Genomic DNA, 14,427 nt, shown 5'->3' on the forward strand with positions numbered 1-14,427 from the left:
TAAGTCCTAAGATAGGTTTCTCCACCTTTGGAGCTGATGGGTTGAATCAATTTACTGCTTCTCATAGACCCACAGACTTAGAAGACAAACTCATGGTTACCATAAGGAAAGGGCGGGGAAGGGATAAATTAGGAGGTTGGGATTAACATACACACACTACTATATATAAGATAGATAAACAACAAGGACCTACTGTATAGTACAGGGAACTATACTCAGTGTTTTGTAAAAATCTATAAGGGACAAGAATCTGAGAAAGAATATATATATATATATATAGATATAAATATATATTGATATGTATAACTGATTCACTTTGCTGTATACCTTTCATTGAATCACAATTCTGTACAACATTGTAAATCAACTATACTTCAATAAAATACATTTTTGAATAAAGTTTTATAATTTTTGCTATTAAAAATTTACTGCTTCTCATACACCATTTCTGCTCTTGCTTTTAGATCAAGCATAAGAATTTGTTTTCAGGGCTTCCCTGGTGGCACAGTGGTTAAGAATCTGCCTGTTAATTCAGGGGACACGGGTTTGATCCCTGGTCTGGGAAGATCCCACACGCTGCGGAGCAACTAAGCCCGTGAGCCACAACTACTGAGCCCGCGAGCCACAACTACTGAAGCCCACATGCCTAGAGCCCATGCTCCGCAAGAAGAGAAGCCACCGCAATGAGAAGCCCACACACCACAACGAAGAGAAGCCCCTGCTCGCCCTAACTAGAGAAAGCCCGCGTAGCAATGAAGACACAACGCAGCCAAAAAGAAATAAATTAAATAAATAAATAAATAAATAAATAATTTAAAAAATCTTAAAAAAAAAGAAGAATTTGTTTTCAGAATATGAGTCAAGGGCATGGTTCCTAGAAAACCGTGGGTGGCGTCTGGGATCACTGAGACATGTACATTCCTGTGCACACGCTTGCGTGTGGGCACACACACACACCTGGCCCAGACAAGCACACACACCACATCACCACATTCGTGATGAGCAGGCCCTGGAAACAAGGGTGTCCTTCGGGGGAGCAGCAAGTTCACGGGCTTGTGGTCTCCATTCCCCGGTGCATTGATGTGACCAGTTACGCCCTGCTGTGGGAGGGTGGAGCCTGCCTTCTCTGAACTGAGTCCCGGCTGGGGCAGTCTTTCCAGAGGTTCGCCCAGGGGCCTGGGGACACAGTTCCTATTCCCTGGTCTCGGACTGGCAGGAGTGCCCACCTCACAGCCCCTAAGCAGGGTTCCGTGTTCCAGGTCGGCACCCAGGCCAGCCGTCCTTCAGCAGCGATGCTTTCGTAGGTCAAAAGGGAAAGCATTGTTGCTGCCCTGTGGCCGGGCAAACAAGCAGCTGGCTTTGAAGTCCCAGGCGGGGATTTGCTCAGGCTGGAGTGGGGAGCCTGAAGGAGAGGGCTGCGAGCCTCCCCCGAGCCTGGCTGTGTTTGTTAACTCCGCCCGGCCACCCAGGCCTGGGGTGTTTGATGTCTCTCGGGAGAAGCAGGAGGAGGGAGGCATTCCCCGGGGGTCCTCCCAGGGACAGCTTTCAACTCCTGCTGAGCCTGTGACGGAAGGAAACACCTAGCCCCCTCCATTCAGGGTGGGCCACGGGGGTGTGGCCCAGGGCGGCTGGCAGAGTGTGCTGTTTTCCTCGGGCGCTGTTTCTTTTCGGGTGGCATCAGGTAAGAATGAACGGCAAGGGGAGACAGGAAGAAAGAGGTGACAAAGGCAGCCCTGGTGCCTTCAGTAGCCACAGGCCTGAGGGTCCCACCTGAGGATCAATCTCCTCCTCCCTTCTCATCCTCCATCAACTGCTTCCCTGGGTCTCCGCATGGTGCCTCACCCTTTCTCCCCCATCCCCAAAGCAGCGCAGGGGGCAGTTTGCCTTCCCCCACGGGCAGCGCTGCTGTGTTCCTGCCTCAGAAGCTCTGCCCCCCAGCCCCTCCTGCAAGCAATAAAATGCACTGGGTGACAACCCTGGTGGGAGGTCGGGGGGAGAAGTCTCTAGAAACCTGGGTAACACAATGCTCCCACTGGGTTGGCTCTCAGGGCTTGCCTTAGGGTTCCCAAAGCATGTTTGTAACCTTTCAGGCCTGGGCCACAGGGAATGAGACAAGGAAGTAACCATTATTATTAACCAGTTCAAGGTCCTATATACGATTAGCCACGAACAGCTCCATTTCTGTCTCCTTCTGTCCCTCCTAAATGTCCCTCTTCTGCTACAAGCAAAGGAACACATTTCTGCTAGAGTCTCACCTCCAACACCGCTCCATCTGGTCCGTCCCTACCCGCCTCCCCCCCCGCCCCACACACATGTTGAGATTGAGAAAGAGCTTGTTTACGATAAGACCTTGAAATCTGGAGTTATAAATCCTTCCAGGACGGCCACCCTATCTCCGTGTTAATGCTTGTGGTGCCGTCCAAAGGAGGCTCACCTGATTGTGACCCATCCCCTCTCACTCCCCGGAGCCCCCTGCTCCTTCTCTGCAAACATGGGACAATGGGCAAATGGGAGTTACCTGTCTCAACAGGTGTTAGCCTGGCCTCACTTTCCTACAGGGTGATGGAGAGGTCACCTCTAGCCCAGCCCTCTCTGGGCATTCTTGTGATTGTAAAAGCCCACCTTCGGATGTGACCTTCCTTCTGGTCCCCCACGACTTTAGCTGCAGGAGGCCGAGCCCACCTCAGTGGATTTAGAAGTCCTCACTTCAGGGACTTCCCTGGTGGTGCCGTGGTTGGGAATCTGCCTGCCACTGCAGGGGACACGGGTTCGAGCCCTGGTCCGGGAAGATCCCACATGCCGCGGAGCAACTAAGCCCGTGCGCCACAACTACTGAGCCTGCTCTCTAGAGCCCGCGAGCCACAACTGCTGAAGCCCGTGCGCCACAGCTACTGAAGCCCACACGCCTAGAGCCCGTGCTCCGCAACAAGAGAAGCCACCGCAATGAGAAGCCCGCGCAACGCAACGAATAGTAGCCCCCGCTCGCCGCAACTAGAGAAAGCCTGCGCGCAGCAACGAAGACCCAACGCAGCCAAAAATAAATAAAAATAAATAAATTTATATAAAAAAAAAGAAGTCCTCTAGCTGCTGAGGCCACTGGCTAGAGAGCAGGCAGCACCCCCATTGCCTGGGGATGCGGTGTGTGTGTGGGCGCAGGCTGATGCCGCTCAGTTTGCTCGCTACTCTGTCGTGCACTGGTCATGGCCCCTATTAGCCTTCCCTGCTAAGCCATGAGCCCCTTGAGGGAAGAGATTTTTTCTTATTCATCGTTGAATCCCTATGCCCAGCAGACTGCACAGAACATAAATATTTGGTAAATGACTTAGCCTAATGCTGTCATACTCATCACCAGCAAATATCTATTGAGGGCGTCTTCTGTGCAGCGACTCCACTAAACAGTAGTGGGTGCAAAGATGAACGAGACACCATTCCCACTCACAGGGGTTTACGCTAGAGTCAGAGAGACCCAGAGAAGCTTCACTTGCCAGGAGGTCAGAGGAAGGAGCTGGGGCTGGAGACCCCAGGGAATGTGGCAACCAAAGTTTCCCAAAAAGTAAACTTATTGTGGATACCCCCAGACCCAGATACCCATTCACTGTGGATCTCTGTATATTCCAGAGTGGAGCTAACCGCTTACCAATTATCTGCACGTCTAGCTTTTCCCTATGTGATTTCCGTGACTTTGTCTCAAAAATGTGAATAAAAAAGTAGTGTCTCTACTTGGGAAGGATTTCTCAACCATTTAGTCCTGGGAACCACGGAAGTGAAACGTGTCCCCACGGGGACTCCAACCAGAGCCACACTTGTTAGCTGTGCCCGTGCTGTTTGGTTTGGGCTCCCCAGGGATTTGAGGCCAGAGCTGCCACCGCCCTCAGGAGGAAGGAAGGAAGGAGATGGAGGCACCCGTCTGGAGTTCAGGCCATCCCAACACAGCTCAGCACATCTGTGCTGGCCACCAGGAATAGAGAAAATAACAGCAGGGTTGTAACTCCTCCTCTTATATCTCCGAGAACCTGGGAGAAGAAGGACAGCAAGTTGATCTCTTGGGGTCCCAGGGGGGCCAGATAATGTGAGGGGCCATTGCTGTACCAATGCCATTGTCTCATCAAGGGGACCTTCACTGCATGGACTGGGGTCTAGCAGCATGTGTGGACAGTAGAGGCACCGTCAGTGGGTGGCATTTTCTGCTTGACTCTTTTAAGCCAGTGCTTCTGAAACTGTTCTACTCAAGTACCATTAGTGGCAGAGAAGAGTGAGTTTCACATTTCTCAAGGAGTCTGGGGTTTTAGATCACTGCAAACAGGACATTTCTTTGAAGACCCATATTTGATCTTAAAAATGCATGTAAAATGTGTATTTTCTACCACGACCTATCAATTTGCTTTGATATAAAAATGCAGTTAAAATTACTTGTCTCTGAATAAAATGGTTGCTCCAGGAAGACGAACTATCTTTCCTGTGGCTTCTTGGACCCCCTGACTCATTGCCCTGTGCCCCGCTTTGAGAAGAAGCATGCCTTTTGGGACATCAGGCCCATACACATGTTCCAACCCAAAGTGGGCCTATAACACACTTGCATGGCCCATGACCTTGATCCCCAAACACTCCTCTAGGTCTGTCCTATGCTGCCCTGTCCACACGTTCCTCCAGTCTGACCCTGTGGGATCATCCCTTCCCCTCTGGGTTCATCCTGGTGCCTCTAGCAGAATTTGGAGATCAGGTGGCCAGTAACCCTCTTCTTCAAATGTCTAGGGCCAATGGCTCTAAATCTTTTTGCAGCCTCTTTCACAGAGAATGAGCAGGGCAGTAAGTATGAGATCCTGAGGTGGGTTGAAAATAACTACTAAAATGGATACTTAATGAATCAATTATCTAAAGGGTCCTCGGCTAGGGATTGTCCTTGCAATGGCCTTGGTAGGCTTTGCTTTCCCTGACACAACTGCTCCAACCTGTACAAGGAAACTAGGAATCAAGGCTGCCTGCTTACGTGATGACGCAGAAGTTAGGTGATCTGAAGTCCATAGTAGGTTTGTTATGGATTCACTCTATCAATGGATTTCAACTTTTAAAAGAAGTGCCACCAATTCACTTATTCACTCATGCATTTGCTTATTCATTCAACAAGTCTTTATAGAGAATCTACTGTGCACCAGGCACTACACGAGGTACTGGAGGTACAGTGGTGAACAAGAGTAACATGGTCTGGGCCGCCTTAGAACTTGCCAGGGGGAGAGAAAATTAAAGAAATGGTCTCCAGGAAGCAAACAGAACGAGCTCAGATGGGGCAAGCCCAGGGCCTTCCGCCATTGACCCCTCCTGCCTTGGATGTCATGCCCAATAGCACAAGGACACAGTGAGTAGGTCCGGAACTAAGTCGGGGTCATGGCGAATTGCCTGCAACTCCTCATAGGAAGGTTAAAAACACATAGAATGAAATTCCCCTCCGAGTCCCCCGACCTGCCCAACTGCCCCAGAGACAATGCACCAAAACCTAAGTGTGCAAACATGCCTGAGAGTGAGGAAATTCATGGTTTCATATAATCCTCACATTCGAGCAGCAACGTGAATTGGCACCAGGCTCTCCCCCAGGTCACAGATGCAGAACCCGAGGCCTTGGAGAGGGGAAGCAGCCTGTGGAAGGTCCCCTGGCCGGGCCAGGACCGCGATGGGGTTTACGGGGGGGCGGCGGGGTCCGGGGGCGTAGGGCCCAGGCGTGGCTCTTGATTCTACTGAACAGTGCTGGGCTGGAGCCTCTAGTAACTTGCCAGACAGACCCCCATGGTTCTGGAGACTCTGGCCACAGCCCTTTATCTTTCCTCTCCATGACCTGTGCAGATCTGATAGCTGTCGTTCTGAAAGATCTGGACTCTAGAACTCAGCTAAGAGCTGGAGGGACAATGGAAACGTGGGCTTTGGAATGTATCTAAACCACCCACAGCCCTGTCCCCTCCTCCCCAAAGACTGACCAATGACCCCTAAACCCCTGGATTGTTCCTAAGAAGCCTGGCGTGGCTTTGGCAACTGCCTGGATTATCACCATTTCCATCCTTCAGGGCTGGAGTATCTTCATCTTAGCCTGTACTGCCATGTAAAAGAAAACGCAACCGAATCTGGAGTAAGTTAGGTTGTAGAGCTAATCATGTGTAGAGTCACCTTCTTATGACATTAAGACCTCCAGGAGAGCCACTGAAAAGTCTTGTGAGGTCTGCTAATTCCCCTGCGAGTGAGGAATGTGTTTATTCTTCCAAGGGGCAAAGATTCCCCCACTCAAAGTGACGCTGTCACATTGTGTAACCAGGAACACGGGTTGTTGCTGATGTAAACATCGGCCGCGGGCAGACCTGCCGGGAGCCTGGGCTCCTTTTCCCAGAGGTGTTTCTTATGAATGGTTGTGTCCAGTGAAGCAATTTCCTGCCTTGTAAATTTCTGCCCAGCAAACCACATCTCCTATCTATCTGCTGCCTGGCTCTGGGTCATAAAACAATTCCCCAGAGACCAATCAGAGCCTGATCAGGAGTCCTTGAGTAACAGGAAAATTACCCTCCACCTGCAGACGTAATGACACTCTGCAAGCTAGTGGCTTTGCAGTTTCTGCACGTAAACATCACATGCCTTACGCCATGCCTTACCTCTGCTCATCTGAAATGGGGGGCCCACCTATTTGATTCTCAGGCCCTGGTTCACTCCTCAGAGGCACTGGCTGGGTAGTGACCCATTACCTTGACCTGAGGACCCTGCAGCCTGGAGAACATATTTCACTGTGTCAGATCACGATTTGCAGAGCCAGGGCAAGAGAAGTTCAGGCAGGGGGTCTCAGGCACGCAGAAGACAGAAGATTTGGGCTGAAACTACACTGGAACTGATTTGGACATTCACTTTGCATTTTGTGGGTCCTCAGCCTGGAATGTCTTCTCCCCACCCCCTCCCCCATCTGCCTGGTGAACTGACATTCATTCCTTTTTTTTTTTTTTAATTTATTTTATTTATTTATTTTTTGGCTGCGTTGGGTCTTCGTTGCTGCGTGCGGGCTTTCTCTAGTTGTGTCGAGCGGGAGCTACTCTTCATTGCGGTGTGCGGGCTTCTCCTTGCGGTGGCTTCTCTTGTTGTGGAGCACGGGCTCTAGGCATGCGGGCTTCAGTAGTTGTGGCATGCTGGCTCAGTAGTTGTGGCTCGCGGGCTCTAGAGTGCAGGCTCAGTAGTTGTGGCGCACTGGCTTAGTTGCTCTGTGGCACGTGGGATCTTCCCAGACCAGGGCTCAAACCCGTGTCCCCTGCATCGGCAGGTGGATTCTGAACCACTGCGCCACCAGGGAAGTCCCCTGACATTCATTCTTTGTGATGCAGTTCAAGTGTCCTCTGAGGAAACTTCTCTTGATTTCCACCCAGACAGAATTTCCTCCACTGGCCTACCACTCTACCTTCTAACACCAACGCAGCACATTCATTGCAATAACTTGCAAAATTTTCTGTCTCCCCCGCCAGGCTGGGAACTCCTTCAACGCATCTTGGAATCCCCAGCACCCACCCCTGTGCCTGGCTCAAGTCAGTGTGCAAAAGAGGTTTGTTGAATAAATGAGTGAATGGGCATCTATTATGTGTCTCTCTACCACACCTAGATGCTTTGCATATGGAAAATGCACAATGGATATAGTCAAAGGGATGAAGCTCTAGGTTAGGCCAGTAAAGACAGACATAACCCAGGGCTCCTGTCCTGGAGAAGTCTGCAATCTGGTTATGTTTCTATGGGTGATAGGAATAATTGCAGACGGGGTATAAAGATCAGATTCACAGATAGACAGAAGCGGTTTGTTTTCGTTGTTGGTTTTCCTTTCTGAGTGCCAGCTCAGAAGCCAGAATGGGTTCCAAGCTGGTCTAACTAACCCTAGTACTGCACTAGCCATAAGGCAATACCTAGGACCTCCATTTTCATCTCTTTCCTTTCTCCTTGTCCCCATTTATAGAAGATATAACAGTGACTTGCTCCTTCCTTTGAAGCTTGCGAGGCCCCAGACAGAGATGCTGAGGGTGGTGGTAGCAGGTGCACACTGGGGTCATTTTCCAGATGTAAAACTAATAAACTCCATGACACACATACACACATGCATTCACTCAAAAAATATTTACTGAGTGCCTAATATGTACCAGGTACTAGATGTTGGGGACAAAACAGTGAATAAAACTCCCAGGTCCCTGCTCTCATAGAACTTACACTCCAGTTGGGGGCAGGCACTCAGTGATGGCGGGGATGGGGGCCATCATGTTCTCTCTCACATAGTCCGAAAAAACTGGATGCAAATAACTAATATTTAGTGCACACTTTCTCATGTACCTGGTGAAGGACTTGATCCACCTTGTATCTCATTTAATCCCTACAACAGCCCCATTTTCAGAGAAAGAAACAGGCCCAGAGAGGTTAAGTAGCCTTCCCAAGATCACACAGCTAGTAAGTGGTAGAGCCAGGATTTGAACTTCGATTTGCCTGACTCCCCGCCAGCCTGAGCTCCTCACCATGACTCTGTATGGCAGCAGTAAATATTTACCAGGTGAACAAAGGGGTGGATGAATGGTTAACCGTCACTACAGTGGCAGCCTGTTGTTTTGCTTCCATGATACAAACGTGAGCACCACGTTTAAGTTTTCCATTTACTTATTGATTCAAGCTTTTCCAAAGTGTGGCTCCCATAGAAAGTAGATTTCATAAAGATGAAGAAACAAGCATCTTCCTCATTATCATCTGTGTTTCCTGGGCAAGACAACCTATTTTACAAAAATAATCATGAATTATCATTGAAAAAGTTATGCCAAAGCAATTATCACCTTCAGTTCTCTTTTCTGGGTTTGTGGTAAAGTCTGTATTAGGCTGCATAACGACCCCCAAAGATAGCAGGTCTGAATCCTTAGAAGCTGTCAACCATTACGTTAAAAGGAAAGAGACTTTGCAGATGTGATGAAGGAATAATATCCTGGATAATCTGGGTGGGCCCTAAATGCAATGACATGGATCCTTATGAGGAGGAAGAAGAGGGAGATTTGACACAGGAGAGAAGGCAATGACACCAGGGAGGCAGGGATTGGAGTGATGTGGCCACAAGCTAGGGAACCTGGAAGCCACCAGGAGCTGGAGGATGCAAGGAACAGATTCTCCCCTATAGCCTGCGGAGGGAGTGTGGCCCTGCTGACCCCTGGCTTGGGCTCAGTGATACTGACTTTGGACTTCTGGCCCCCAGAACTGTGAGAGTATATATTTCTGGTGTTTTAAGCCACTGAGCTTGTGGAAATTTGTTATAGCAGCCATGGGAAACTAATACAGTCTTCTACAGAAGGAGGCAGCAGGGAGAACAAGTCTTTGACCACGAGTGTAGGTGATTCAGAAATACACTCTCTTTTAAAATTAAAAATAGAATTACCATATGATCCAGCAATCCCACTCCGGAGCATATATCCAGACAAAACTCTAATCCAAAAAGATACATGCACCCCTATGTTCCTAGCAGCACTATTCACAGTAGCCAAGACATGGAAACAACCTAAATGTCCATTGACAGACAAATGGATAAAGAAGATGTGGTACATGTATACAATGGAATACTACTCAGCCATAAAAAGAATGAAATAATGCCATTTGCAGCAACATGGATGCAACTAGAGATTATCATACTAAGTGAAGTAAGTCAGAAAGAGAAAGACAAATACCATATGGTACACTTATATGTGGAATCTAAAATATGACACAAATGAACCTACCTACGAAACAGAAACAGACTCACGGGCATAGAGAATAGACTTCTGGTTGTCAAGGGGGAGGGGGCTGGGGGACGGACGGAGTAGGAGATTGGGGTTAGCAGATGTAAGCTTTTATATATAGAACGGATAAACAACAAGGCCCGACTGCATAGCACAGAGAACTATACTCAGTATCCGATGATAAACCGTAATGGAAAAGAATACAAAAAAAGAATGTATATATAAGTATAACTGAATCACTTCGCTGTACAGTACAAATTAACACAACATTGTAAGTCAACTATACTTCAACTAAAAAAAAAAAAAGAAATGCATTCTCTTTTTAGTCAGGATGCCCCCAAGAAATCCCACCTTGGAAAGCAAGGGGATTCCCCTACAAAAATGAATCCCCCTCCTTCCCAGCTCCCATCCCCTCTCTTGGCTTTGTGTTTCTTTCCATTACCTGTCAATCAGTACCTGGCATACTGTATATTTGTTTATTTCATTATTGTTGGCTCCCTCCCAGTTGAATGTAAGCTCCATGGGAAGAGTAACATTTTTTAAACTGCTTTTCTTTCCATACCTGGAAGTGTATGTAGCACATAGTAAGCACTCAATAAACATTTGTTGGATGAATGATCAAACGTCAGGTTACTGCCACCTGGACAGTCCTGACATCATATCAGGGACATGATAACAGCAGACATCACAGCATGACATACTACCCAGATGCTTCCTAAAGTACCACTTTACAAGATGCCTGAGATAGAGTCTTTGCCCAGGTAATATTGTTTTTCCATTTTCTATAACATCAATTTCTATTTCCTGATTTGTCCAGGCCTCAGACCTTGGAATCCTCTTTGATGCCGCATCTAAACTATCAGAAAACCCTGGTGCCTTCAAATCCTCTGCCTTTAAAACCACATCCACGATCAGACAGCCTCTCCTCACCTCCACCACCACCCCCTGGTCTCAGGCTCTGATGATGCAACGGCTTCCTGATGGTCTCTTTGCCGTCACTTTTGGCGCCTCCCTACAACTCAGCAGTCAGAGGGATTCTGTTAAAGTGTAAGCCAGATCTTGCCCCTGCTCTGCTCACAACTTTCTGATGGCCCCTAGCTCCCTCAGAATAAAAGTCCTTCCAGTAGCTTATAGCAGTCCTTACAATGGTGACAAGGTCCTTGTCATCTGTCATCACCTCCCAGCACTCTGCTCACACCCTGACTCCCACACCCCCCGCTCACTCAGCTCTATAGCTACTCTAGCCTCCCAGCTGAATTTTTCATAGATTTAAAAAAATCATCTGACATGCACATACACACATTCACACATTTACTACCCATCTCCTTAACCAGAATGTAAAGGTCATGAGGGCAAGGATTTTCATCTATTTGATTCAGTGATGTACCTTCAGTGTCTAGAACAATGGTGCCTGGCACACAGTAGGTGTCAGTAAGTATTTCTTGAATAAATAAATGGGAAATATTATTTTGGACTAGATGATATTTCCAAAAGCAAAGGGATATACAGAAGGCTAAGGCCTTCTGGCTCAGGAAATCAGGCATGCTTTCCTTATAGTGCGATTTTTTTTTTTTTTTTTTTTTTTGTCTTTTGAAAACTAGCTTTGGACTTTCCTGGCAGTCCAGTGGTTACGACTCCACGCTTCCACTGCAGGGGGCACGGGTTCAATCCCTGGTCGGGGAATTAAGATCTTGCATGCCGTGCAGCGAAGCCAAAAAAAAGAAAAAGAAAAAAAAAACTAGCTTTATCTTTTTATCTCTTTCATAATTAATTGGGAATCATTTAACATAATTGGTTTATTAAGGATGTCTGGACAATTGGCCACAGAAAGGAAACCTGCCTTTGGGGGCTATAACAGTATGTATCTGGTGAGAAAATTAAATGTGTGGAAATGGAGAAGAAATTTCAGGTGATCTGTTGGAATAAACATATTTATACATATGCAGACTGCATGAAACCCGCTCTGAGGATTCCTGCTTTTGATGTTGTCCCCCCTCATGTTTGTTCTGCTCATTCTTCCTTAGAAAGTATTTCCTCTATATACATGCAGATACCATTTTATATACACCAGGAAAAATATGGTCATCCAGGTGTGTGTGAAGCCCTGCATGCCCCAAAGATTCATTTATAAAATGCTGTCAGGTTATAAATCTTGGCTGACAATCTAGTATTTGCCCAGCTGGAATGACCTCTGTACGAAAGAGAGACAGAGACAGAGAGACAGGGAGACAGAGACAGAGAAAGAAAGGGAGGGAGGGAGACAGGGAGGGGCTTTATAGGCATTTGGTTTAGCTGATTGCAGCTTCTCGTGAATATTCAGTCTGTTTGATACAACTGGGATGTGTTTAAAGTATTAAAAAACATGGATTTGTTATATGCCACTGTGTGGTCCATTACTGGCAATCTCCTATTTTCCAGAACAGATTTCAATGGCATTTATTTGAATTACTTCCTCATTCAAAGGGGACGGACGCATCAGCCCTGATCGTGCTTGGGAAGAAGTTCACTCCTGCCTCTTCCTGACCCACCCCCTTCCTCACTCCCTCTATTCCTCCTCCATGACTGCCCCCTCCCCAACCTTTAGGGACGTGAAGCCACCTTTAGTCCCAGCCTCCTGGCTCTCTGTGGCCCTCCCACTCATCACATTTTACCTTCTTCTTTCCCTAAGGACACAGACTCCCCAGTCAAGCCTTTCCTCTCTCCTCAGACCTCTCCTCCCTGACTCATCCTTGGATCACTGCTTGATTGGTCATATACCATAGATGTGAGCAAAATCATTTCACCAGTGATTGGCAGTCTTCTTTACCAAGCATCACACTGGTGATGAGGGTGTCTGGAAAGATCAACCAAGTCCAGAAGGCTGCATGGGAAGGCACTCTGGGATGAGAAGATGCTAACACACACGTCTCACAACGTACCAGGCCCACGTCTAAGCATTTAACATATATGAACTCAATTACTCCTCAACAACTGTATACAGTAGGTACTACTATTATCACCCAATGTTATGTAGGACGACAATGAGCACGGGGTTTAGTGGTGAAGTTGGAGATTCTAATCAAGGCATTCTGGCTCCAAAAAGAACATCAAAGATCTGCCCCCAACCCAAAAGCTCAGTTCCCTGGCTGTCTACACTGTGTTCTTATCCACCTGAATCCAACAGTTAACACTCAAGTTATTTCTGCCTTTGCGGGGAGATAATCCACTGTTTGGCATGGGCAAGTCAATCCATTTTAAGGCAGATTTTTATTACCCATTTCATTTCTTATCCACGGATGTGAAAATGAAATCTGCCTTCCCCAGATTCACCCTAGAAGACGGAGGCAGGTCATGGTAAAAACAGAACCATCTGTCTGTTAGCCTGGGCTCAGGGTGTAAAGAGAGACCCCAGAAATGTTGGTCCATAACCTGCTGGAGGAAGGTATGGGGAGGTTTTAGTTGCGAATGAATCTTCAGAATGGGTAATGCCCACCTGAATGCACACACAGTGGGCCTCCTTGCCCCTCTTAGAGCCAGTGGGAAGGGAGATTTGATTTAGAAGGGAGGTGTTCTCAGCTGTCAGGGTCACCTTCTACAAGTCTTGGATCACGTAGGGTTTGGTAAAAAAACTCCCTAGAGATTTCCCCCTACCTGCCCACCCCCCAACTCCCAGATGGCCTCTTGGATGGTTAAGACCTTCTGGATTCTCAGGGTTATTGCAATAACACAAGATCTAAAATCTATCAAATGCAGATACTAGCTGTCCCAGAAACAACGTGAGTCCAAACATAGGGCTTCAGTTGAGGCTTGAGCTCGAGACCTATATTCCCTTCCTCTTCCTGGAACTCACAGGAGCCAACCAATAGGACATCGCAACCAGAGACAGCAAATCTTGGCCTCTCTTGATACATGCTGCTCGGCCTTGGCCCCAGTCCTTTTCAACCCAACCATGAATTTTCTCTTGACCACTTTAGCCCGAATTACATTGTCTGGGGGAGCCAGGAGCCAAAGGAGGTCAGCGTTTCCAAACCTATCCATCCCTGCCCTGGGCACTCAGTACATTTGCTCAGCTCACTAAGAATTACATCTTCCACTACACTGGGATTTTGAGAAACCTATTGCTTGGGGCCTCGTTGGCATGATGCCCTTGCTTACACCCGGCTTGGGAACTGCTCTGTCTAGAAGCCAGAAACCACGTGCTGGTAGGTCTACGCTGCACGTAAGAGGAGACGGCAAAGAGGACAGGTCCATCCTCCTTCTTCCTGGAGTCAACACTGGATCATCTGTGGCAAAGTCCCTGCTGGCAGAGTGTTCAGGCCTCTGGCTTTTCACCTTTTGGCTTTTCACCTTCCTGCCTGGGAAGCGATCCCCACAAGAGCCATTCTCCTGACTAAGGGAAGAGAGCTGGAGTTAATGCTTACAAGGAGGTTGAAAATGTTACCCACGGGGATTCCACTTTTCCTACTTTTTCTCTGTTCCTGTGACCAACAGTCACCAAGAGTTGGCTCCATGTCTACTCCCGTGAGTCTCAGAAAGACAAAGGTATTGGAGTCTGACTGGGGGAACAGACTTTCCTTACCTTAGCGGTAAAGCCGGCCTGAAGACACTGGGGCGTGCAGCAGCGAGCCTGGTGGAGTAAGTGGAAAATTCCAAGGAGACCAGGGGCCGGGGGTTCTTGGAGGAACCGTGGCAGGGGGAAGAGTCA

This window comes from Eschrichtius robustus, chromosome 20 (genome assembly GCF_028021215.1).
Source record: "Eschrichtius robustus isolate mEscRob2 chromosome 20, mEscRob2.pri, whole genome shotgun sequence".
Taxonomy (NCBI): domain Eukaryota; kingdom Metazoa; phylum Chordata; class Mammalia; order Artiodactyla; family Eschrichtiidae; genus Eschrichtius; species Eschrichtius robustus.